At 48.7% G+C, this 26,386-nt stretch overlaps 1 protein-coding gene across 4 annotated transcripts in view; it reads left to right on the plus strand.

Moving 5' to 3' along the window:
• The first annotated feature begins 226 nt into the window (after positions 1-226).
• Positions 227-26,386, plus strand: part of SIPA1L3 (signal induced proliferation associated 1 like 3) — a 254,183-nt gene continuing 228,023 nt past the window's right edge. For 3 of the 4 annotated variants that reach the window (XM_061388093.1, XM_061388096.1, XM_061388097.1), the window contains exon 1: positions 232-317. The gene's annotated coding sequence lies outside the window, so the exon portion shown is untranslated. Of the gene's footprint in view, positions 318-17,505; positions 17,848-26,386 lie in introns of all 4 variants that reach the window. The other variant, XM_061388094.1, reaches the window with a different exon arrangement.

Raw genomic sequence — 26,386 nt, forward strand, 5'->3', positions numbered from 1 at the left:
ATCCCTCACGCCCCTCGGGGCTGCGGAAGTACTCTGGAGACTCGAGCGGCACGGAGGCGACAGGTGGACTACCATTCCCAGAAGGCGGCGCAGCGCCGCGCCTACTGCTCCCGGCAGCACCTGCGCGTCAGGCTTTTTTCAGTTTGCGGCCGCCTAGGGCGAAACTACAGTTCCCAGGAGGCCTCGCGCGAAGCGGCTTGGAAGTGGGCAGCCTGGAAGTCACTCGGGCCACTGGAGCTGGCGGCGTCTCCAGCAAGCGGCGCGGATTTGGACGCCGCGGTCGTGGGGCCCGCGGGGCGGGCAGCCGGGACACCCAGGTATGTGGCTCCGGGTGCAGGGTTGGCCTTGCGATAGGGTAGCGGGGAATCGATGTCCAGTCGGACCCCGAGGGTCAGCGCGGGCGAGCTACTGGGCGGACGGCCGGGTGTGGGCACCGGCTGTTGGGGGGCGGCGGCGGCACTCTCGCCCTCCGGACCTGGCTGGGCGCGTGCCCGCATGCTTCAACTTTCCAGGCGAGCTACCCGGTGCCGTTGCGGGAAAGCATGGCATGAGTCGGGTAGCGGTGGGTTCGCTTACGGACTCTTGCCTCTCGGGAGGTGCGATCTAGGGAAACCGTGCCGAACCTCAGTTTCTCCTTTCGGTCAAACCGGGGAAGAATAGTGTCTGTCTTATGCTGGGAATTCTGTTGATATCCGATGAATAAAGCGTTTGGTACATAGAAGACACTTATTACTTGCTTGCTTTATTGTTTGCTCCGGAGAAATGGGATGAAGGTATTATCGACTGAATGTGGTAAGCTGAGGGTGAGCCACATGGTTAGCACTCGGTGCAAGGTGGCTGTTGTTAGGCGAAATTATTTTGCTAAGAGCTTCGGTTTTGGAGGCAGAGCCAGGTTCAAATTTAGGTTCTACCTTTTACCAGCTCTGTGACCTTGGGCGACAGACTTCACTGCTTTGTACCTTGGTTTTCTCTGTCTACAAAATGGGTATTTTTTTCATAGCAGCCACCTTATAGAGTCGTTTGGAGGATGCAGTGAGAATACCATTTGTGAAATGCTTAGAGCAGCAGCTGGCACATAGTCAGCATTTAATAAATGACCATTGATTCAGCGTTTTCCCGGTTTCTCCGAGACCCCCCGAGGGTGGGGCTCTGCCTGTAGTCTTGCTTTTCTAGTGGATCAGACATTTAACTGGTCTGGTTGACTTCCTCTCGTGCACCCTCAGGTTCCATCCGTGTAAAATGGGATAACGATATCAGCCTCAGAGGGTTGTAAGGATTTGCTGATACCATGTTCCCAGTCCAGAGCCATCTCTCACTAAGTAGCAGCTCTTATATATTATAATTGCTCTTCTTGCATGTGCTCCATCTGGCCCAGAGCTTGCCTAACTGTGGTGGGATGTGACATGACAGCCCTGAGCTCCCCCACATGTTCACTCCCAGCCTCAGTGTCCCATCTGTGAAATGATAGTCATAGGACACTTGTGCCAGGGTTGTTTCAATGATTCCAAAAGATAATTCATGTGTAGTGTTCAGCACAGGGCCAAGTGCATCTTAAGCACTTAATAAACATGCCTTGTTTTTCTTGATGGGCTTTTGCTGCTTATGTTTGTATTACAGTTCAGAGCAGGACAAGGTTAATGTCCCCTCGCCCCTAATTTTTATTCACCAAAGGTAAAATTGTGGAACATACTGCCATATAAGGGGCTGAGAAGAAATGGCACTGACTAGCTGCTATCAGCAGGCTACCTGCCCTCCCCCCAGCTCTCACACACTCCTGCCCCCAAATTGGCTTTTAAGTGTTGTACCACTGCTGCCCGCACTTGACTGTCTCAAAGCCCCATTAGCCCCCCGAGCCCCACCTCCACATGTGGGGCCTGTGCTCCTTGATGTCCTCTGCTAACTTGGTGTCCCGTTGGGTGCCGTGAACTCAAAATGTTAAATCGAAGCTCGTTTTCCTCCCGGACCCAGTAGTCACCACCTCGGCAGATGGGCCAAGCTGGAAACCTGGGAGTCCTTCTTCTTCCCGAGGCTTCCCAGATGCAGTTGATTGGCAAGGAGGATGGTGCTGTCATTCCATAGCAACCATTTATTTGGCCTGTCTTGGTCTCTTGTCTTGTGGGCCACTGAAAGTCCCCCTTGGCTACTGAAGGTGGCCTTTTCCAACATGGTTGAGTTGTTTCTTTCAAGTCACCAAGGATGAATACATGTCAAACACTGTATCAGTAGGAACCAGAGAAGGCACTGCAGACGTGCCAGATGGCAGTGGCCACAAGTATGGAGTAAAAGCCCTGGCTGTAAGGGAGTCCATTTCTATCCTGGCTAAGCTCAGCTGAGTCGCTCACTTTCTTTCTGCAAAGTTACCCAGTGTCAGCGGGTTAGAATATCCTCTGTACAACAGGCCATCCGGAGTGTTTTGGGAGGCAGCACACGCACACTCAGGACGAGGCTGGGCAGGGAGTATGTTAGCTCTCTGTTTAGGGTGAGTCTGTCATCAGATCTGTCATTGTAATTTTTTTTTTTTTTTTAGAGATTTTATTTATATATTCTTGGCTGTGCTGGGTGTTCCTTGCTGCACGTGGGTTTTCTCTAGTTGCAGTGAGCAGGGCTCACCATTGTGGTGCACAGGCTTCTCTTTGCAGTGGCTTCTCTGGTTGCAGAGCACGGGTTCTCTGAGTAGTTGTGGCTCACGGGCTTAGGTGCTTCTCGGCATGTGGGATCTTCTCAGACCAGGGATCGAACCCGTGTCTCCTGGGTTGGCAGACGGATTCCTAACCCCTAGACGACCAGGGAAGCCCCTGTAATTGTAGTTTCATTTGGTGATGGGAACCTGTGGTCTCAAATTTGTTTTAACCACTAAAATTACCTAAGTGTGTTATTATTTTTTTATTAATTGATTGATTTTTTTTTTTTTTGGTTGAGCCATGTTGCTTGTTGGATCTTAGTTCCCTGACCAGGGATCGAACCTGGACTTCAGCAGTGAAAACTCCAAGTCTTAAGCACTGGACTGCCAAGGAATTCCCCCTAAGTGCTTTTTTGCATCTGAGGAAATAAAACAATGACTTTAAAACAAAAATCTTGGTCTTGATTGTTAGTGACAACAGCACGTGGGTTTTTAGCAGTCTGTGGTCAGAGTTAAACATGAGCCTGTTTTTCAGACATTGCAGTTGTTAGGCGGTAAATCAAAAATGGAATTTAGAATGTGCAGTGATTGGCGCCTTTTTTTTTTCCCTGTGAAAGTTATTTTGCTTGTATTTCAAACTTCAGTTTAAAAAAATGACCCAGGTTATGATAAGAGCTTAACCTTGTTGTGTGTATAATTTCCCAAATCTAAATTAAATGTCTATATGTTTTGATAAAATAATTGAGCAGTCATTGCCTCTAAAGTAAAGGGTTTTTAGCAGTTAGAATGAGAGGCTATTAGGACCGGTTTGTGCATTTGTGCTTTCTTTAAGACACCGCCTCTATTTCTTAGGACTTCTGTGGTCATGGCCATAATTTGTGTGTGTGTGTGCCTGAGGATTGGTTGAATTTGGCTTTTAAAAAGTTATGCAAAGAAATGCATACTCGTAGTAACCTGTCAAACATTACAGAGATAGGCAAGGGAAATAATAACTGCCACCCTCCATTCCAAAATCCCATCCCCCTAAGAAAACCATTTATTCAGACAGTGAGTGTAGTGTCAGGCTTTGGAGATGTCTGAGAGGACAAATTAGATTCATTACCTTTGGAAATGTGGGGGTGGATGCTCTCACCTTTTTCTGTGCTCGTTTGGATGTATGTATGTGTATAGTGGGGCATCATCCCTGGTGGCTCAGACAGTAAATAATCTGTCTGCAATGCAAGAGACCCAGGTCTGATCCACTGGAGAAGGGAATGGCAACCCACTCCAGTATTCTTGCCTGGAGAATCCCATGGACAGAGGAGCCTGGTGGGCTATAGTCCATGGGATTGAAAAAGAGTCAGACACTACTAATTGACTAAATAGCAGCAATGCAGATATCGACTGTTTTCTTTCTTCTCCCTCACCATTCCCCAGAAAAGGAGGGATCAAGTCATACATGTTTGTAACTCAATTTTTAAAAATATTTGATAGTGCATATCTCTTCAAGTCATTACATACAGATCTGACGTTCTTTTTAACAGCTAGACCCACGTTCTTCAGTGTGGAGAGGCGGTGCTCCACACTGCCATTTCCCTATTACTGGACATTAAAGTTCTTTCTGGAATTTCTTTTTTAAAATTTATTTGGTGGGCACCAGGTCTTAGTTGCAGCATGTAAGATCTTTAGTTGTAGCATGTGAGATTTAGTTCCCTGACCAGGGATCGAACCTGGGTCCCCTGGATTGGGAGCGTGGAGTCTTAGTCCCTGGATCACCAGGGAGGTTCCTCTAGGTTTTCTATTGTACCTGCAAACACACATCCAGTAAGCATTCTGAAACATAGGCAGTACAGCCTGGTGGCTGAAAGCATAAATTCTGGACAGCGAATAAGAGAGGCAAGGTCCTTGCTCTCCTAGGGTTTACATTCTAGCTGAGAGGACACGCAGTAAACAAGGTAGTCTCAGGTGGTTTTAATTTCAGATGGAGGCAATAACAGCGTGAGGGGATGGAGTAGACGTGATGGGGAAGGGCTGGTTCCTTTCGCTTGTATGACCTCAGAAGGCCTACTGCTGCTGCTGCTTCTGCTTCTGCTAAGTCGCTTCAGTCGTGTCTGACTCTGTGTGACCCCACAGACGGCAGCCCACCAGGCTCCCCCGTCCCTGGGATTCTCCAGGCAAGAACACTGGAGTGGGTTGCCATTTCCTTCTCCAATGCATGAAAGTGAAAAGTGAAAAGTGAAAGTGAAGTCCCTCAGTCATGTTGACTCTTCGAGACCCCATGGACTGCAGCCTTCCAGGCTCCTCCATCCATGGGATTTTCCAGGCAAGAGTACTGGAGTGGGGTGCCATCGCCTTCTCGGAGAAGGCCTCCTAGGCCTCACTGAAGGGGAGTCATGTGAGCTGAGACCTGAATGAGCAAGAGGCACCAGCTGTGCCGAGAGCTGGGGGAAGACCATTCCAGGCTGAGGGAACAGGAAATGCAAAGGCCCAGATGTGGGGATGTATTTGCTACAAAAACAGTATCATTGAAACTGGACAAGGGTGAATTCCCACTGTTCAGGCTCATGCTACTTTAATTTTTGTAAAACAATAATAATGATAATAGCAGCTGACATTTCCTGGTACTTTACTCTGTACTCGGTGCTCTTCTAGGCATTTTGCACTTTTCCTCAATTAATCCTTACTCTAGAAGAAGGGGACAACAGAGGATGAGATGCTTGGATGGCATCACCAACTCAATGGACATGAGTTTGAGCAAGCTTCAGGAGTTGGTGATGGACAGGGAAGCCTGGTGTGCTGCAGTGCATGGGGTCGCAAAGAGTCGGACACGACTGAGCAACTGAACTGAACTGAATCCTCACAAGAATCCAGTGAAGTAGATAAATGTATGGAACTCATTACCAATGAGGATGCTGACTCCAGGGCCCCAGGTCTTGGCTCATATGCTACACTCCTCTCTTCCCAGGCCCCCTTGACCAGGCTGAGGCACGTTTAAGTGGGTGCAGCGTTTCCTTTCCACGTTGTTTAACATGCCGAGCTCTGCGGACTATATTTAGTACCTCATTCATGTGGCCCCGGGAATGGTCTAGGGATGTGGCGTCGTCTCCACAGTAAGACATGACAAGGTCAGTTTCTGTGGGGATGTTTAGTTGGTCGGTTGTTGGTTACTTCAAAACTAAAGGCCCTTCAGCAAAGCATGTCCTCAAATAAAACAAGATTGGCGGTGTGGCCACCACACCAGATGCAAGTTAGCAAGAAATGAGGTGTGGTGTTGCAGGATTGCAAACAAGGAGGTGTCCCATTGAGCTTGCAAGGGGTGAGCTTTGCAAGAGGACTTGGACCAGCTGGGGAAAGAGTGTTTCTAAGCACTGAACTAGTATTATGGACTGTTAAAGTTTTAAGATACCGTCCAGTTGTTAAAGTGCTGATGCCTGGCCCAAGTAGGGGCTCCAGGATCCTGTTCCAGCCACCATGACTGTGTCCATTTTGATCTGGTGTAGCTTGGACCTTAAGAGTTGTTCAATATTTTGAATGAAGGGCAGGCCTGGTTAGATGTGAAGATGGTGGTGGTTGCTTTTAAGACCAGGAAAAGTGTGGAGAGCATCTTTCATCCAGCCATCTACGAAGCATGTGTTTCTGCCCAGCCTGGGTGCCAGGCGCCGTATGTTAGACACATGGCAGTATGAAGTCACATAGGAAGACTCTGGTTCTCCAGGGTTTGCACCGGTACTGTTCGTTAGAAATATAACTCGAGCCACCAATGTGGACCATATATGTCATTGAAGATCTTACAGGGATCACTTTTAGAAAAGTAAAAAGAAATAGGAAATGGACTTTAATAATAAATTTTATTTGGTCCAAAGCATATCATTTCAATATGTAGCCAGTATAAAATTATTGAGATATATTACATCCTTTTTTTCTCACACTTCCTTCAAAGTACCATGTGAAATCTACTCCTTCAGCCATCTCCATTTGCACCAACCACGTTTCAGGTGCCCAGGAGCCACATGTATTGGACAGAGTGGGCCTCAGGTGTGAGACTCAAGTGTAGGTCAAGATTCACAGTGATGGGTCAAAGATGCCGTCCCTGTTTTATCTTGGTGAATAAGGGCAGATGAGTGATGAAAAGCATGCTGATCAGAGGCAGGCCTAGCTAAACTCACAGCTGTCATCCTTCAGAGGCACCTTCTGGGCCTGGTGTTGTGCTTGGCACATGTGACCTGTGTTCTGAGGTGGCCGGGACTCTGATCATCCCCACTAAACAGATGAAGAAGGTGAGGCCTGGCAGCACGAGGCCACTTGCTCACAGTTAGCAAGTGGTGAGGGCAGAATTTGAACTCAGGTACAGAGACCATACTCTTAAATCTCTGTTGTGTCTGTGTTGTGTTAGTGTTTGAGGGAGGGTGGGGTCTGAGCTTTGAGCCACAAAAATACCATAGGAAGGACTCATCACACAAAACAGACTCCCAGTGTTCATCAGCCTCAGTCCTCGGGTTTCTGTTGGTGCTGTAGTGCTGGTTTAGACCTGAGAGGTTGGCTGACCCCACTCCTTACATTGAGCCCCAGGTTTGGTGGGAACGGATCTTTACTTCCCAGGAAGGGGAAGGGTCTTTGGGGACTGAGGACAGTGGGCAGGATGAGTGAAGGAAATGAGAAAAGGACCCAGCCTATTGAAAGTCCATTCTAAGCAGCTTCTGTGGGCATGAAGCCTCTCTTCTTTTTTGAAAATATTTATTTATTTATTTATGTATCTGGCTGCATCAGATCTTAGTTGCTTGATGAGGGGGTCCTCCTCCGTTGCGGAATACGGGCTTAGTTGCCCCACAGCAGGTGGGGTCTTAGTTCCCCAACTGGGGATCGAGCCCGCATTCCCTGCACTGCAAGGCGGATTCTTAACCACTGGACCACAAGGAGAGTTCCCGAAGCCTCTTTTCTCTTTCATCTGCCTCCTCTCTCTGTCCTTCTTGACTGTGGCCTCCTGAGGGAGCTTCATGGCCTTTTCCTGTGAGCTCAGTGACAGCCGAGTTTACCCACTGTGTGAGAATTGCCCTTGCCTGATCCAGAGGCATTGCTGGGTGGGGGTTAGTGGGAAGGGGACTCTCATCTACGGGAGTCATTATTCTAGAACTTCAGTTACTCTTTTGGTTCAGGATTCCCCCTCTCAGAACAAGGAGTATCTGGACCTTGTACCCAAACAAGGCAGGTGCTGGAGATTCCAAGTCTGTTCATGTGCCCAGATGACCTGTGCAAGCCCCAGTGGTGATTCCTGAGCGCTTTCACCTCTTCAGCTCTCTTACCTCCTCCTGCTGGACAGTGCCTGGCCGGTTAAAGAAGCTCAGTGTGTGTTTGTCGGCTGAATTGCTGATACGAGCCGAGGTTTCCTGAGCTCTTACTGTGTACAAGTCTCTGCTCTGGGTGCTTTTCATGTAATATCTCATTTAATCCTCAGAACTCCATGGTGTAGGTATTCTTATCATTCACATTCCTTACGTAAATAGACTCAGGTCCTGAGAAGTGCAAATCACAAAGCTGGTGAGTATCAAAGTCAGGATTCAAACCCAAGCCAGTCAAGTCCAGGCTCTTTTTTTTTAAGTTTCATTTATCTGTTTTTGTTCTTGTCTGCGCTGAGTCTTCATTGCTGCATGCAGGCTTTCTCTAGCTGTGGCATCTGGGGGGTACTGGCTGTGTGGTGGCTTTTCTTGCTGGGGGCGCAGGCTCTAGGGCACAGGTGTCAGTAGTCGTGGCTCATGGGTCTTAGTTGCTCTGTGGCATGGGGTATCTTCCTGGACCAGGATTGAACCTGTGTTCCCTGCATTGGCAGGCAGATTCTGTACCACTGGTCTACCAGGGAAGTCCCTAGGTCCAGGCTCTTAAACGCCCCGTCTGCAGTCTGTCCGTGGATGGCAGGTGGCCGAATGGGGTCAGGAAGCAGGGCCACACTGACGAGTGCGGTCGCCCCACTCCACACGTGGTCTCTGAGCTGGTCTAGGGTAGTCCTGCAGCAGGTCCCAGGCCCCTTTGGGCCTGGACACTTGACCATCACTCTGGGCATGAGGTTTTTCTCTGATTGTGGACTTGAGAGACTTTTCCCTTGTGGTCCAGTGGCTAAGACTCTGTGCTCTCAATGCAGGGGGCCTGGGTTCGATCCCTAGTCAGGAAACTAGATCCCACATGCCACAATAAGACCTAGGGAGTCAAATAAATAAGTACAAATACATATTTTTAAAAAATCAACCAAAAATAACAAAAATGCACTGGATGTTTGACATTATTAAGGAATTCTAGTTAATTTTTGAAGCTGTGATAATGATACTGTGGTTCTGCTCAAGAAAAGGTCCTTATTTTGAAGAGTTACAGTCTGAAATCCCCATGAACTGTTAAGATATCTGAGATTTGCTTCAGATTAATGTGGATGGGCGGGGAGGCGAGGGGGCCAAGTGTATGGGCGAGGAAAGACAGGAAGTGAGATTGGCCAGGAGGCAGTGCTACTAAAGCTGGCTGGAGGGCGTTCTTACGCTCTGCTTTTCACCTTTGTGTGTTTGCACCGCGAACACCTCACCACGGAAAGTTAGAAGCAAATATAACAAATATCACTTGGTGTTGGTGTGTTTCAAACTCGAGTGTAGTGTGGAGGGATTCCTTGCCTCTGCCCAGTCCACTTACATAATACAAAAGTGGTCTTTTTTTTTTTTTTTTTTTTTATCTTTTCATCCTACGAGTCAATCTTTGGCTCCATCGGCCACATGCTCCCCCGACTGCTCTGAGCACCATGGCGCTGGTTCTCTGAGTCAGCTCACAGAGGTCCCTCTTCCCCAGGTCTGGTTCTCTCCAGCATCTGAGCGTGGGGCCCCTCCCACATTTTTTCCAAAGACGAGTTCCAGCAGGAGGCCTCAGATCCTCCCTGCATCCTCCCCTCAGGACAGACGTGCACAGCTCCTTCCTCTGATGTGTCTCTGTCAGCCGCCGCCCCCCCCCCCCCAACCCTGCACGGAACCACTATCCAGCATTTGGTTTTGCCTCCAGCGCTGCTGCGGGAGGCAGGGAAAGTGCCTCCTTTCAGTCCTGACTTTTGACAAAGCTGCAAGATGCAGCATGTGATGGTGCCATGGACCTGATGATATTTCTCATCAAGCCAGCAGATAAAACTCCTTTAGAACAAACATGCACAACACTCCCTGCCCGCCCACCGCCCGCCCCTTCACATCAAGCAGAGAGGCTCTGTTGCATTTGTTCTTTAGGGGTCTCTAACTGAACAGAGAGTCAGCACGGGGCAGAACTCCGTGTGTGAAAGTGGCGGGAAAAGTGGGCACCCTCGTTTGGGGGTTTCTGCTTGTGGTTTGGTTGCCAGGGAGGGGTAGAGATGTGTGATGTGAAGAGGAACTCAGGTCAAGCCTTGCTCGTGGCTGGTGCCATTGGTTCTGGTGATGGGCTCTTTCTCTGTATCATGCTCTTGGTTTGCAGGGAGGAAGGCAGGCCAGGTCCTGGAACCAGCCCCCCAACCCCTGCCTTCTGCAGGCATTGCCACCTCTCCCCGCACAGCAGTTCTGTTCTTTCCTGTTCCTTTGCAGGCTCTGAAGCACGTCTAGCATGGAGAGCACATTAGGATCACTGTCACCAGCTTAGGCAGCCTGCTTTTTCCGGGGTTCCCAGTGTAGACCTATATGTGTTGAATCTGAAGGTGGCAGACCCCAAACACTGATACTGATTTTTTTTTAATATTCATGTATTTATTTGGCTGCGCCAGTTCTTGGTTGTGGCACGCAAGATCTTTGATCTTTGTTGCAGCATGTAAACTCTTAGTTGTGGCACATAGGATCTAGTTCCCTGACCCGGGATTGAACCTGGGCCCCTTGCATTGGAAGCGCAGGGTTTGAGCCACTGGACCACCAGGGAAGTCCCCTGATTATGATTCTTAAACTTACTCATTCAACAGATATTCATCCAGCTGAATGCGCTTCCAGGTACTAGGTTTATGCTGCTGCTGCTGCTAAGTTTCGTCAGTCATGTCCGACTCTGTGCGACCCCATAGACGGCAGCCCAACAGGCTCCCCCATCCCTGGGATTCTCCAGGCAAGAATACTGGAGTGGGTTGCCATTTCCTTCTCCAGTGCATGAAAGTGAAAAGTGAAAGTGAAGTCGCTCAGTCGTGTCTGACTCTTAGCGACCCCATGGACTGCAGCCCACCAGGCTCCTCCATCCATGGGATTTTCCAGGCAAGAGTACTGGAGTGGGGTGCCATTGTCTTCTCCATAGCACTGAGCAAAGCAGACAAGGGTTCTCCCCTTCTAGGGCTCTCATTCAAGCCGGGATTCAAACAATCAACAGATAAATAAGACGTATACTGTGTTAGGGCGCTTCCCAGGTGGCACTAGTGGTAAAGACTGCCTACCAATGCAGTCTTTACCACTAGTGCCTTCACTAATGCAGGAGATGTAAGAGACCTGAGTTAGATCGCTGGGTCAGGAAGATCCCCTGGAGGAGGGCATGGCAGCCACTCCAGTATTCATGCCTGGAGAATCCCATGGACAGAGGAGTCTGGTGGGCTGCATTCCGTAGGGTCGCAAAGAGTTGAAGTGATTTAGCATGCACACATACTGTGTTTGATGGTAATAAGTTCTGAGTGGAAGAGATTAAGAAAGGGGATGTGAGATATTAGGGTGGAGGATGTTGACAGTTTAGATAGGGTGCCAAGGGATGGCCTCCCTGGGAGTGACTTGAGATCAGGCCTGAAGGATGCGAGGCAGTGTGAGCAGTAGGGGTTTCTTGGCAGAGGAAGCAGCCAATGCAAAGGCCCTGAGACAGCGGCTGGAGCAGAGTGGAAGGGGGAGTGAGTGGGAGGGCACAAGGGCGCAGGAGTTTGAAGATCTCTTGGCATCTAGTGCAGCCTCGTCTTTTCTCTGAGATGGGACCATATTGCAGGGTGTGTTGAGTTATTAAATTCCATTAAGGGACTTCCCTGGGGGTCCAGGGTTTAAGAATCCGCCTTGCAATTCAGGGGATGCAGGTTCGATCCTTGGCCAGGGAACTAAGATCCCGCATGCTGCAACTAAGACCTGACACAGCCAAGTAAATACATAAATAAATATTTTTAAACATTTCATTAAGTTTTTATTAGTGGCCACATGTGCATGGAACCAAAGGAACAAAAATAGAGCACCCGGTTCCCTTCCACAGAGGCCACCACCATCCCTGTTTCTTGTTGGTGACCAGTTCCTTGGCACTGCATTATTTGAGTCATTTCCTGGCCTACATTTGATTGAACCATATGAAACTGCCTTTTTTGTGGGTCAGAAAGAATGGGTGAATGTTGACAGTTTTGGGAGCTTCAGCCTAACAGCTTCCTTTCCAGGGCCCAAGGAACTTGACCCATCCTTTCTTTGGGGCTTCCCTGGTAGTTCAGACAGTAAAGAAAATACCTGCAATGCGGGAGACCTGGGTTCGATCCCTGGATTGGGAAGGTCCCCTGGAGAAAGGAGTGGCTCCCCACTCCAGTATTCTTGCCTGGAGAATCCCATGGACAGAGGAGCCTGGTGGGCTACAGTCCATGGGGTCGCAAAGAGTAGTACACGATGAACACTTTCTTGCCTCAGGGATTGGTGGTCAGAGGTCGGGACCCCCTTTCTGCACCCGCACATCTCTTTCATTGACTGGCCCAACAATGTCCGTGACACCAGTGTGTGTAAACCCCCTGCTCACTCATAGCCCCATACCCATCTTGCTGTTAAGCCTGACAAGATGCTGCCTCTTCCTCCTAGGACAGTACCTGGGGGTGGCATTAGTCATTCTTTGGCTTTCTGCATCTTGGTGCCACCAGTTTTGAAATCACAGATAACTTGCAGAGGGAAGGGCACCCCTGGACTCTTGCCAGGTGTTTGGCATGACTCACATGGCGGGACTGGATCAGTAACTGGGCAGAGTAGGTGGTAGAGAACCAGCCCAGAGTGTCCAGGAGGAGGTACTGGGACTGTGTAGGCTCAGGCTGTGGGGGGAGGGCTAAAGAGCGATGGTCTGGACTTGGGAGAAAGGCCTTCCCTCTCCTCTGGTATGTCCCCTCCAGAGAGTCACACATCCTGAACCCCAGGGCCCTGGGCTGGATCTTGCTTTGGGGGAATTCAGCCAGAAAATCATTTCAGTTGGTTTGCCTTTGGCTGCCAACAATAGTGTTAGCAACAGCAGCAGCAAATTTTTTTTTGGGGGGGGGGGGCGTACCACATGGTGTGTGGAACTTCCCTGACCAGGGATCGAACCTGCACTCCCTGCAGTGGAAGGGCAGAGTCTTAACCCCTGGGCCATCAGGGACATGCCAGCAAATAGATAATTTATAGTGTCTGCTAGATGCTAGGTAGGCACTGTGCTAGGTGCTTCCCACAAAGTGACTCATTTAAAGCTCCCAACAACCCTGTAAGTACCCTTATTATTCCCCTTTTGCAGATGAGACCAACTAAATTTAAATAACCTGCCCAATAGCTAGAAATTGGTGGTGACACAATTTGGATCCTGGCAACCTGGCTCCAGAGGCCACATTCTGAACTCTTAATCACTGTGCTCCTGCAGTGGTTCTCAAACCCGAGCAGGCACTGGCGTCCCCCAGAGGGCTGCTTAAAACACAAGTTGCTGGGCCCCACCCAGAGTTTCCGATTCAGTAGGTCTGGCTTGAGAATATACATTTCTAACAAGTTCCCAGGTGATACTGCTGCTCCTGGGCCTGGGAGCACATTTTTGAGAACCACTGACCTGACCTACTATAATAGGAAGTTCAAGTGAAATTGGCCCCAAGTCAGGAGATTGATGATCGGTATCAAAGAAGCCCACAGATAGGCAACACCAGGGTAGAATAATTAAGCCTGTAAGGAGACCAGCCCTCTCCACTATACTTGGTGTGTCTCCTGTGTCCTCAGGCTCCCCTCATGACCACAGGATGACTGTCACAGCTCCAGTCATCATTCCCTGACGAGGCGATATCCAGCAGCAGAAATATCCAGCCTCTGGAGGCTATATCCAGAGCATCTCTTAGGAGTGTGGAAACTCTTCCTAAAAGCCCCGCCTCCCAGATTCCCCTCATATCTCATTGGCCAGCATTGTGATACCTGACCATGCCTGGGCAAATCACAGGCAAGAGCCAATCAGGATTTATTGTCAGGGCTGGGGCTAGAAGCCTCTTCACCTGAAGCGCAGGACTATGTAGTGCGGCTACAGGAATAAACCCGTAGTACTGTTTAGGAAAACACTGGGAGAGGGGGGTGGATATTGGGTGGGCAGACAGTTGGATCTGCTGCAGAAGTTAGGGAAACAAGGTGAAAGCCTAGTACCTATCCATTTTTGTGTCACTGTCCTTACCAACAATGTCCTTCCTTTTGTAATTACCTGAATCAGGACATGGCTTTTTAATTCTCTAATCATTTCCACCTTTAAGAATATGTGCACAGAGTCCCTGTATCATCAGATCAGATCAAATCAGTCGCTCAGTCATTTCCGACTCTTTGCGACCCTGTATCATAGGAGCTCTCAATCCTGTCAGGAAACCAAGTATTTCATCTGAACACTCAGGGAAACCCAGCTGGGGGATGAGGCAGCAGTCTGAGGGGCGGTGTCGGTGGTCCGTGAGCCCACTCACTATGCTCAGCAACTTGGGGCTGGCTCCTCTCTCTGCTTCTGACCAGTTTTCCTATTCAAGGTGGTCCTTGCAGAGGCTCAGTTTCCCCCTTTGAGGACTGCCTTGTAGGGTGGTTGTGAGGAAGAAAGGAGAGGATGCAGGGAATTTCCTGGCAGTCCGGTGGTTAGGATTCTGCACTTTCACTGCCAGAGCTCAAGTTTAATTCCTGGTGAAGGAACTAGGATTCCACAAGCTGGCTTAGTGGAAAAAAAAGGAGAGGATGCAGGTCAAGTGCTTACCCCCAGGAGCTAGCTCATGCTAAGTGCTCAATAATGTGGCCCCTGCTGTTAACATATTTAATTTGACTTACTAATTGACTAGGGCCTCTCTGGTGTTTCAAGGGTAAAGAATCTGCCTGCAATGCAGGAGACATGGGTTCAATCCCTGGGTCAGGAAGATCCCCTCTAGAAGGAAACGGCAACCCACTCCAGTATGGAAAAATTTTCCAGTCTGGAAAACCCCATGGACAGAGGAGCCTGGTGGGCTATAGTCTATGGGATCACAAAGAGTTGGATACGACTTAGGGACTAAACAACAATTAATTGAATGGTTATCATTTAATAATCCCACCCTTTCCTCCCAACAACACATGAAAGTGACCATTCATTTTGCAGACTGACATTTCCTGTGGGTGCCCGTTGCTGCTGTTTATGGACCCAGCATAAAGCTGTTGCCCTGTAGATCTTCCAAGGGACTGAGGAACGAAGAGCGGGATGTGGAGCCACACCCCACTTGGGCACAAGTCCTGGGTCCATCTCGGGCTCCCATGTGACCTTGGGCAAGCCACTAGCCTTGCAGTACCTTGGTTTCCATATCTTTAAGGTGGTAATGAAACCATGTAACTCAGATTGAGATTTGAATCAGTGAGCCCAGACTCGAACCCAGCCGGAAGCCAGATGGGGACTTGAATCCACAGTCTTTTAACTGAGATCCCACACCTGGTCTCAGGACTTAATAAAGCTCAGGTTCTTGATGTCTCCTTGCAGAAAGGATTCAGTGAAAGACAAAGTGATGGCTAAGAAGTTGATTTATTTAGAGAGAAATACACTCCACAGACAGAGTGTGGGCCATCTCAGAAGGGGAGAGTGGCCTTGAAATACCGTGTGGTTAGTTTTCATAGGCTGAGTCATTTCATAGGCTAATGAGTGGGGAGATTATTCCAACTATTTTGGGGAAGGGGGCGAGATTTCCAGGAATTGGGCCGCTGCCCAGTTTGTGGTCTTTGATGATTGGCCTCAAAACTGTCACGGTACCTGTGAGTGTCATTTGTCTTATGCCTGTGTTTCAGTGAGCATATACTGAGGCTCAGGGTCTAGTGGAAGCTGACTTGTCCACCATCTTGGACTTAGTTGGTTCTAATCAGTTTATGTCGTGTCCTCGGGCTGTGTCATTCTTACAAAGTCTGTGCCCTGTCACCTTCCCTGTGAGGTTGATGGGAGAATTGCATTCAAGCACCCAAAGCATTTTGAGTACTGCAGCCCCTGGCCCACAGTGAGCACTCAGTATATCTGCTGTATCTGCTGTTCTTTGAATATTTGTGCCAGTTTATTCACAGGGCTGGCTTACTCCTTGGAAGAAAAGTTATGACCAACCTAGACAGCATATTAAAAAGCAGAGACATTACTTTGTCAACAAAGGTCCGTCTAGTCAAGGCTATGCTTTTTCCAGTAGTCATGTATGGATGTGAGAGTTGGACTATAAAGAAAGCTGAGCACTGAAGAATTGATGCCTTTGAATTGTGGTGTTGGAGAAGACTCTTGTGAGTCCCTTGGACTGCAAGGAGATTCAACCAGTCCATCCTAAAGGAGATCAGTCCTGAGAGTTCATTGGAAGGACTGATGTTGAAGCTGAAACTCCAATACTTTGGCCACCTGACTCGAAGAGCTGACTCATTTGAGAAGACCCTGATGCTGGGAAAGATTGAGGGCGGGAGGAGAAGGGGGCAACAGAGGATGAGATGGTTGGATGGCATCACCGACTCAATGGACATGGGTTTGGGTGGACTCTGGCAGTTGGTGATGGATAGGGAGGCCTGGCGTGCTGCAGTTCATGGGATCGTAAAGAGTCAGACATGACTGAGCAACTGAACTGAACTGATTCACAGTTCAGTTGACTTCCCTGGTGGCTCAGTGGTAAAGAATCTGCCTGCCAATGCAGGAGTCACAGGAGATGGGGGTTCGATCCCTGGGTCGGGAAGATCCCCTGGAGAAGGAAATGGCAACCCACACCAGTATTCTTGCCTGGAAAAATCCCACAGAGGAGCCTGGTGGACTGCAGTCCATGGGACTGTAGAGTCAAACTCGACTTAGCAACTAAACAAATAAGCTCCTTGAGGGCAGGGTCTGTGTGTTTTTTGTTGAAACCACTATGTCCGGAGTAGATGGGTTATATATTTCTTTTGTGGATGAAAACAAGGGCAGTAAGCCATCCTTCTTTAGTTTTCCCTTCAGCTGCCCAGAATTTAAACTCGGTGACTGTAATAACCTCCTGTTTTGAACCTGATTGAATCTGGGGGCAGCATGTGATGACTGCAGCTGGTGGTTATTGAGCGTTTTGTGCATTAGGGCTAAATGCTCTCTGTAAGCCCTGACTCTTCACACTCACCCCATTTTACCATTGAGGAACCTGAAGCCCAGTTGAGGGTGGGGCACCTGTCTTTCCTCTTGAGGAGGTCCAGTGCCGAGGTTAACAACTGGAAACCCAAGAGTTGCTCTGCTTGGCTTAACTCTGCGCCACCACTTTCTTGCTGTGTGACCTTTCTCCTGTGACATCTCTGTTCTTGAACTTTCTCATATGTAAAGTAGGAATGCTAATCGTGCTTACTTAGGACGGCTGTGAAGGCTGGGGGAGGGGGGAGATAATTCACATCACGTGAAGTGCAGAGTGAGGAGGGGGGCGTTCTGGGGCTGTTATTGTTGGGCACACCCGCTCCTCGGTGCTTCCCAGGCTGGCCGGAGGAGTCCGGTGGCCGCGCTTAATCATTAAGCCGCGCTGCTTCGGCGAGCCGGCTCCCCGTCCGCCCAGCGAAAAGAAGCCCGTCTTTGGATCGTGCGGTTGTGAATGAAGCCAGCAGGGGAGGCCGTGGGCGCCGATCCAGCCCTGGATCGGTCAGCGAACAGGTGGAGCGTTCCTGGATCCGAGGTCACCGGCCAGCCGCCTTTGTTACCTTGAACTTTCACTCAAGCCCATTCAGGCTCCTCAGACCACGTGTCTGATGAGTAAGGAGTCCTTTTATTTCCCTCCCCCGAAGGGACCGCTGGCAGAACAGCCCGCCTTGGGGACGCGCGCCTGCCTGTTCGCGAGACCACCTGCTGTCGGGGGAACTCCGGTGGCCGGCGGGTCTTTGCTGCGGCTGTTGCTGAATAAGTCGCTGTGAGGAGCTGGCACGGCAGGTTCCCGCTTCCGCATTCCAGACACCCACCGCGGGCGCGGGAGGCACCGCCCACCACGGGAGGGCGAGGGCGGCCGCGAGCGCGGGCAGGCAGGTGGCCTTGGCCCGGCCCGGACCCAGGACGGCATTCGAGAGCCTGGAGCTCCCCTCCGCTTCACGTGCAGACTTTGTGATCCCGGCCGGGGTCCGGTCGTCTTTCAGGTGAGCGGTGTCGGTTAAGTTTGGTAGGGACTTGCAGAGAAAGTGAACAGCGTGTTTCCTTCTTTTCGGGCATGAGACTGGTGGTTTTGTTTTCTTTTTTTTTTTCCCTCTCCACTCCCATGAAATGTTTACCTGTCTGCTGCTAACTGTGAAGAAAGGGTGGGCGGAGTGTTGAGGGAGTGAGAAGGAAATGGAGGAGATTTCTCCTCGGAGAAGGCATGGGTGAATGCTGAACTCCCAGGGGGATGCCAGCTTCTGTACCAGTGGGGCATCCTAGCCTGGTCCAGATGAAGCTGTGTGGTCTCAGGCGAGTTCCTTTCCGTCTCTGAGGCTCAGTTTCCTCATCTGATGAGGTGGTAAATAGGAGCAGTACCCACTCACCTTCCCAATGAATCATTGCTCACAGCCTGGGCGCTCACAGCCTGGGTACAGAGTGGTGGTCAGTGTCAGCTCTCCCTACCCCCACCCCAACCCCTAGCCCCCCGGATTCCCTGTCTGACTTTATCTCTGACTTCTCAGCTGCTGCTAGCTGCCTCCTGCCCTTCCTCCCTCAGGGCTTTTGCCCTGGCTGTTCCCTCTACCTGTAGCATTTCCCCAGCATCCCCAAAGCTCCCAACCCCCTTGGGGCTCTGCTCACATGTCACCTTCTCAGTGAGGCCTCTCTCCTCCCTAAGTAGCACCTTCTCCATCGCACTCTAGCCCTTTACTCTGCGTTCGTTTTCTTCATAGCATGACCACTGACATGTTTATTCTCCCACTTCCCCTACCGTTGTTGTTTAGTCACTAAGTTGTGTCTGACTCTTTGCGACCCCGTGGACTGTAGCCCGCCAGGCTCCTCTGTCCATGGGATTTCCCAGGCACGAATACTGGAGTGGGCTGCTCTTTCCTTCTCCAGATAGTCTTGCTGACCCAGGGATCGAACCCGGTTTTCTCCTGCATTGGCAGGCGGACTCTTTATCCCCTGAGCCACCAGGGAAGTCTCCTCCCCTACTGTAGGCCCCAGGAAAGCACAGGTACTTCTGGAATCATCCCTGGCAAGTGGTAGGTGTGCGATACATTGTTTTATGAGTGGATTTAGGATCATGTCTGAGGAAGGTTGGCTGTTCCTACCTGGGTTTTGAGGAGAATGTTGACATATCCTCAAACCCGGGGCTGAGGGTGGGGTGGTGGTGTGCACACACCCTCTCCTTGGTCAGCCAGGGTCCTCAGGCCTCCCTGCAGCGTCCAGCCCTCTGGCTTCCTGTCTGTCCGTCAGCCCCTCCAGCCTGTGCAGCCTGGGCCCTGACAATGCCATGGGTGTATGTGGCATGGAACAGATGGCCTTGACCCTGACCTTGCTTCTCATGAGCTCAGAGGATGTGTGCAGTTTAGCTCAGGTGAGGAAGGCTTTGTTGAAGACACCACCCACACACCCCCACACACATACCCCCCCCCCAACCTTCCCATATATATGGAAAGCTGACTCTATTATCAGGCCCTCTTGAGTGTTCCTGCAGTAGTAGAGGGGTCAGGGAATACTTTGGAAATAAGAATGAACTGGCCAGGCAGAGTTTATCGGTCTCCCCGGCTTTAACAGGCAATCATTCTTGTTCTGGGGCTGAACAGGCTTTAATTAAACGGTGAGCTCCCCGAGTCTGACCGTGTAAGAGCTGACACCGCCACATCTGTCTCCTGGCTCCCGGTGTCAGCAATTGATTCTGTAAAAATATCCCGGGCTGGGCTTCCCCGGGCTCCACAGAGCGAGGTCAGTGGCCCTCTTGGGTTTCTGCCAACAGCATGGAGAGCCTGAGGTGTGCGCAGCCTTCACACACATCTTCACACCTAGGGGCCTACCGCTATTTTAAGAATGTGCAAAGTGTCAGAGTTGCTGCTCCTGTAAACTCTAACTCTGTCCTCTGAGCTCCAAGTGCAGTGGGTTTTGGAATTGACCCTCTTGCATAATAGTGCTCCCAGCACTGCCCAAGTTCTCGGCCACAGCACTTGGCTTCTCTGGGCCTCAGTTTCCCTATCTGGAAAATGGGAATAATTAATAGCACCTGCATTAAGTGAGCAGTTTAAAGTGCAATGGAGTGACCTAGTTAGTTAGCACTGTGTCTAGTGGATTGAGAGAACTCACTTAATGGGGATAATTATTTTTACAATTTTTTTTCAAGTCATTTAAAAATGTCTCCAGTCCCTTTTTTGGGGAGTTCCTCTCTACTGCATCCCCATGCCAGCATTCTCTCACAGTCCTTCACCCATGGGAACAATCAAGCACTGTATGTATCTTTCCACATGTTTCTCCATGGTTATATGATCCTATGCTGCTGCTGCTAAGTCACTTCAGTCGTGTCCGACTCTGTGCGACCCCATAGACAGCAGCCCACCAGGCTCCCCCATCCCTGGGATTCTCCAGGCAAGAACACTGGAGTGGGTTGCCATTTCCTTCTCCAGTGCATGAAAGTGAAAAGTGAAAGTGAAGTCGCTCAGTCGTGTCCGACCCACAGCGACCCCATGGACTGCAGTCTACCAGGCTCCTCCATCCATGGGATTTTCCAGGCAAGAGTACTGGAGTGGGGTGCCATTGCCTTCTCCTATATAATCCTATAGGGGGAAATATTACCCTATAAGGGATAATATTGTCCTCATTTTCCTGCAGGTTGCTTTTCTTACATGGCAGTACTGTGTGGAAATGGAGGCCCAAGTCCTCAGGTTATGCTCAAATTTGCTCTTGTTAATGTCTCTGTAACTCATGGAGGGGTGGGTGTACCAGAGTTTATTTGGCCCGGCTGTTACTGATGTGCATTCCTTTTGTTTCTAGTTTTGTTTTTTTTTCTTCTCCCTCCGTATTATTTTTACTGACAACTTTTTAAAATTAGATTGCAGACATCCCACCTGCTTAGCCACTTTGTGGCTAAGCCATCCCACCTTGTTAAGCTCTAAGCCTTTGAGAATGAATAGGAAGTAGCATTAGTTTAATGAGGCATCTTGCCCAGATAGGAGATGTATTTTTGGAGGGTTCTCACCAAGTCCAGCACAATGTTGAGCCATCTACTTTAAATGCTTTTTACTTAGAAAAATGATTAATAGATTCCTCATCCTCTATACAGATTAGTTGTGCTTAATGAGTAATTATTACCAAATAAGAGACAGAGAAAGTTCTTCTTTTTTTTTTATTAATGATCTTCGTTGGAAATCAGAACATGCAAGAGATCTTATTAGAGTTGTGATCTATTGGCAAGTTTCCTTTTAAGGTGGTACTTCAGCAAAGGAGTATATTTGGCTTCCTGAAACTTGTGCAGTGGTGTACCCATTTAAGAGTTCTGTTTCAGTTCTCTGCTACATAACCAGCCATCCCAGAACTTATGCCTTAAGGGGATAGAAGTTTATTATTTCTTACCAATCTCTGATTGACTGAGGCTCATCTGGATGGCTCTTCTGCTGGTTTTAATTGGGGTCTCTTATGTGGCTAGAGTCAGAAGACGGATGGGGCTTAAGATGGTTGTACTCACAAGGGCTTCTCTGGTGTTTCAGCAGTAAAGAATCCCCCTGCAATGCAGGAGACACTGGTTCGATCCCTGGGTTGGAAAGATCCCCTGGAGAAGGTAATAGCAACCGACTCCAGCATTCCTGCCTGGGAAATCCTATGGACAGAGAAGCCTGGTGGGCTACAGTCCATGAGGTTGCAAAGGGTCAGACACAACTGAGCCTACTCAGCAACAACAACTCACGTGGCACCTTGGAGACACCTGGCCCCCTCTCTGTAGTCTCAGAACCACTCCTTCCACATGGATCCTGCCATCCAGTAGCTGGACTTAGAACACAGCAGCCCAGAGCTTCCTAAGTCAAGGCATAGGTCTAGAACTGGCCCAGTGGCAGCCCAGATTTCATGTCAGAAGGCAGACAGAAGACTTGAGTTCTGGAAGGTGTGGTCTATTGAGGGGCCACCACAGCCTTCATTTTCTCCCAGAAGGAAAGGTGCACAGGTCATCAGGGCCAGGTGGTGTTGCTGTTTGCAGGGCCCCAGTCTCTTGTTTATCTGCATTGCTGCCCTTAGCCTCATACATATAAGAAGGCTGCCCCATCTCCAGCCTCACATCCTTGTTACAGGCAGAAAGAAGCAAAGCTCTAAGAAAAAGAAGTAACACCTTTGTCAGGAAACCAAAGCCTTCCCTGAAATCCTTAGCAGACTTCTGCTTCCCCTCTTTGGCTAGAACCTTGTGACAAGATCACCCTTTGTCAAAAGGAAGTCTCGGAAGTGCAGTTTTTAAGCTGTGCTTATTGCCACTTCAGACAGAGGGTCAGTAAGGAAGCTGTGAGGAGAAAGGACATGATGGGTAGGCATCTGCAAGTGATCTGTTCAGACAGCCAAAAATGTGGTGGGTAAACTGAGGCAGCGTGAGTTCATTTATCAACCCTTTATAGTGGGTACCTGGAGTGGGCAAGACACTGGTCTTCTTACAGAGGCTACAAAGATTGGAGAAGTGGACACACCTGGGGCTTACACTGACCAGAATCATCTGGTGGCCTGGACCAGGTAATTGCTTAGCTCTGGTCTCCCTTGTGGAAGTTTGGAGTTAGAATAATGATCATAGTAATAGCCAATCTCATTAAGGGTTTAGTTTGTGAAGAAGAACTAAAGAACCAGCTCATGTTACCTCGTGGCCCTGTGAAGTAGGCACTGGCATCATGCACCTTTTCAGGTACAGAGACAGAGGTACAGAGAAATGAAATAACCTGCCGGAGGCCTTATGGCTAAGGAGTAGTAGAGTCGACACGCCGTCCCTCTCTGGTGGTTGGCCTCCAGAATCTGTGCACTGAACCACTGTGCTATACTGCTCTACTTTGTTTATGATTAACCCAGCATTTCTTGTTGAAATGAGTGTGTAAGTGACAGAGATAGAAACCACTTACTACTCCATCCCTCCCCTCCTACTCTGAGCCTTATTGGTCTTATCTGTCAGTAACTTGGTGTATGTTCTTCTTCACCTCTTTGTATATGCATTTCATTTTTTAAAGGTGACCTTTGGACACACAGAATTGGATTAATCATAATCCTTGATGCATGATACAGTGGTATTTTTGGTCTGTACAAAATGTTTATTACAATGAATAGCCATTAGCCTACTCCCTGCCCAAGAACTAGGACATTACCTACCAGTAATTTATATGAAACTATGGCATTTCCCTGGAGAAGGCAATGGCACCCCACTCCAGTACTCTTGCCTGGAAAATCCCATGGACGGAGGAGCCTGGTAGGCTGCAGTCCATGGGGTCGCTAAGAGTCAACATGACTAAGCGACTTCACTTTCACTTTTCACTTTCATGCATTGGAGAAGGAAATGGCAACCCACTCCAGTGTTCTTGCCTGGAGAATCCCGGGGACAGGGGAGCCTGGTGGGCTGCCATCTATGGGGTCGCGCAGAGTCGGACACGACTGAAGCGACTTAGCAGCAGCAGCAGCCAGTTCCCAGGCTGCTCTCTCAGCTGTGACCACCATCTTGAATTTTTTGTTTAACATTATTTGTTTTGAAATAGTTATTTTTGAACGTCTACAATGATATCAAACTATACATAGTCTTCTGGGACTTGTATTTTTCTTTTAATATAGTGATTAATCCAGACCATTTGGTATAGCGGTATTTCATTTTTTACTGCTGTGTAATATTCCACTGGCCAAAGATACCACCTGTTTGTTTTGGTCATTTCTTTGGCAATGCATATATCATTAGTGTCCAGATTTGTTTTTGCTCTTCTTGGGCTACTGTGAATGTTGTTAAACACATTTCCTAAGGTGCCTGAACAAGAATTTCTTTGAGGTATGTAATGGGCACAAGATTGGTGGCTGTAGGATGTGAGCATCTTTAATTTTGCCAAATATCATCAAACTGTTCTCAAGTTCTCACCAAGGATGTGTAAGAGTTCCTGTTGTTCTGTATCCTGTCACACTTGGTTTTATAAAGCTTTTTTATTTTTGCCAGTCTGATGTGAGATGAAATCTCATTATGGATTTAATTTGTATTCCCCTGAGGACTAGTAAGACATGCTTTTCATTTATGTTTCTTCTTTTGGATATAGCCTGTTCATCCTCTTTGCTTCTTTTTCTTATTGACTTGTAGTCATTCTTTATATAGTCTGGTTACTCATCTCGAGGCTGCAGCCAGACCTAATGAAACATTCATGATTCTCGTGTCTGTATTTCCTTTGTTGTCTCCTCTGTCCACTCTCTCCCCAACTCCATGATGCCTCTTTGTATACTCCAGCTCACAGTGATTCTCCCTGGAACAGTTCTCAAATTATGGGTGTTTTTATATGTTTGCGTGGATATATGACTATACCTGTTCCACCCATGTACCATAGCTTTGTGATCCCAGGTGTAGCAGGATTAGGTTCAACTGTAGGTAATAGAAAACCGCTTATAAAACAAACTGACAATGGCTTAAACAAGGTAGAAGTTTATTTCTCTCTCACATAAAGGAGTCCAGTAATAAGGAGGCCCAGGCTGCACTCTATTCCAGAACCCAGGCTCTGTCCACCTTCGAGCTCCACCATCCTTTTACCGTCACCTCATGGTTCAACATGGCTGCTTAAGCTCCAGCCATTATATCTCAGCAGGGGATGAAGATGGACACTTCTGCTTCATGGAAGTTTCCCACTATGTTCTGCTTACAGACTCTTGCCCAGAATTTAGTCACATACACAGTTATAAGGGAATCTAGAAAATGTATTTCACATGACCTTGTTCTTAGCTAAAAATCAGATTCTATTACTGAGTTAAAAGGGGAGACTAAATATTGGATTAGGCAGCCAACAACTTTACTTGTTCTGAAAAGTTCCCTAAAAGTGGCTCTTAAAGGAGTTGCCAGACCCCAGGATGGTGCCTCTAGATGAGGCCCCTTTTGATTCTTTGATTTGTTACACAGATGTTTATTGCGCATCTGTTTTGCACAGGCACTATTCTGGGAAGCCAGTAATGAACAAAACAAGTGAAGTCCCCACCCTCACGGAGCTTATTTTTATAAAAGGGAAGGTAGTCAACAGACAAGGAGTTTATAGTGAATCAGAAAGAGATAACAGGTGTGAAAAGAAATGCAGGAGAAGGCATGGGATGAGGGTGAGTAGCATGTGGTGCTGTTTTATTTTCTTTTATTTTTTAAGGATTCATTTATTTAATTTTTGGCTGCACTGGATTTTCACTGCTGCACGTGGGCTTTCTCTAGTTGTGGTGAGCGCAGGCTACTCTTCCTTGCCGCGTGAGGGCTTCTCATTGCAGTGGCTTCTTGTGGAGCAGTAGAGCTTGAGGCTTCAGTAGTTGTGATTCACAGGCTTAGTTGCCTCGAGGCATATAAGATCTTACCGTACCAGGGATTGAACCCATGCACCCTGCTTTGTAGGCACTCTTAACCACTAGACCACCAAGGAAGCCCTGGTGCTGTTTTAGATGGACTGAGTGGTCAGGGAAGGCCTCCTTCATGAGATGACATTGAAGCTGAGATGAAGGAGGCAAGTGAGGGAGCCATGTGGATCTCTGGGGGAAGAGCATTTGGGGCAAAATAAGGGCCAGTGAAAGGCCCTGGATCGAGACAGTTACCAGCCTGCTTGAGGCGCTTTGGGGAGTGATCAGCAGAGCTTGAGATTGATGAGGGAGGGCAGTGGTGGGAAATGAGAGGAGAGAGGTGGTGGGGCAGATCGGTGGAGGTGGGGGGGTGGTTGAGGGGGCTTGTGGGCCACAGTGAAGACTTTTGGCTTTACCTGGGGTGACATGGAGACGCAGAAGGGATCCAAGCAGGAAGAAGATGTGATTTGATCATTAGCACTCGATAGTGGAAGTGATCTTTCTTTCTTCTCAGTTCAGTTGCTCAGTCGTGTCTGACTCTTTGTGACCCCGTGGACTGCAGCACACCAGGCTTCCCTGTCCATCACCAGCTCTCAGAGCTTGCTCAAACTTTTGTCCATCGTGTCGGTGATGCTGTCCAACCATCTCATCCTCTGTCATCCCTTTCTCCTGCCTCAGTCTTTCTCAGCATCAAGGTCTTTCCAATGAGTCAGTTCTTTGCATCAGGTGGCCCAAGTATTGGAGTTTCAGCTTCAGCATCAGTCCTTCCAATGAATATGCAAGACTGATTTTCTTCTCAGAGCACCCTACATTTTTCACCTCCAGACACCTTTTGAAAAAGTAAATAGCATCAGAGGGCCTTTCCAGTGGTCTAATGGTTTAAAATCCGCCTTGCAATGTAGGGGACGCTGGTTTGGTCCTTGGGCTGGGAAGATCCCATATGCTTCGGAGCAACTAAGCCTGGGCAGCTAAGACCTGATGTAGCCAAATAAATAAATAAATACCATCAGCTCTTATTAACCACTCTGGTTTTATATATATCTGCCACTGACCTCTCCCACTGGATTATTTTAAAGCTAAAAATTTCAGTATTGATCTCTAAAAGATAAGGATTCTTTAAGGACATAATGACAGTATTACTGTCATGATTAAAATAAATACCAATAATTGAATGTCATCATCTAGTGTTCAGTTAGTGGCTCTTCTCATAAATATCTCTGTAGA

This window comes from Bos javanicus, chromosome 18 (assembly GCF_032452875.1).
Source record: "Bos javanicus breed banteng chromosome 18, ARS-OSU_banteng_1.0, whole genome shotgun sequence".
Taxonomy (NCBI): domain Eukaryota; kingdom Metazoa; phylum Chordata; class Mammalia; order Artiodactyla; family Bovidae; genus Bos; species Bos javanicus.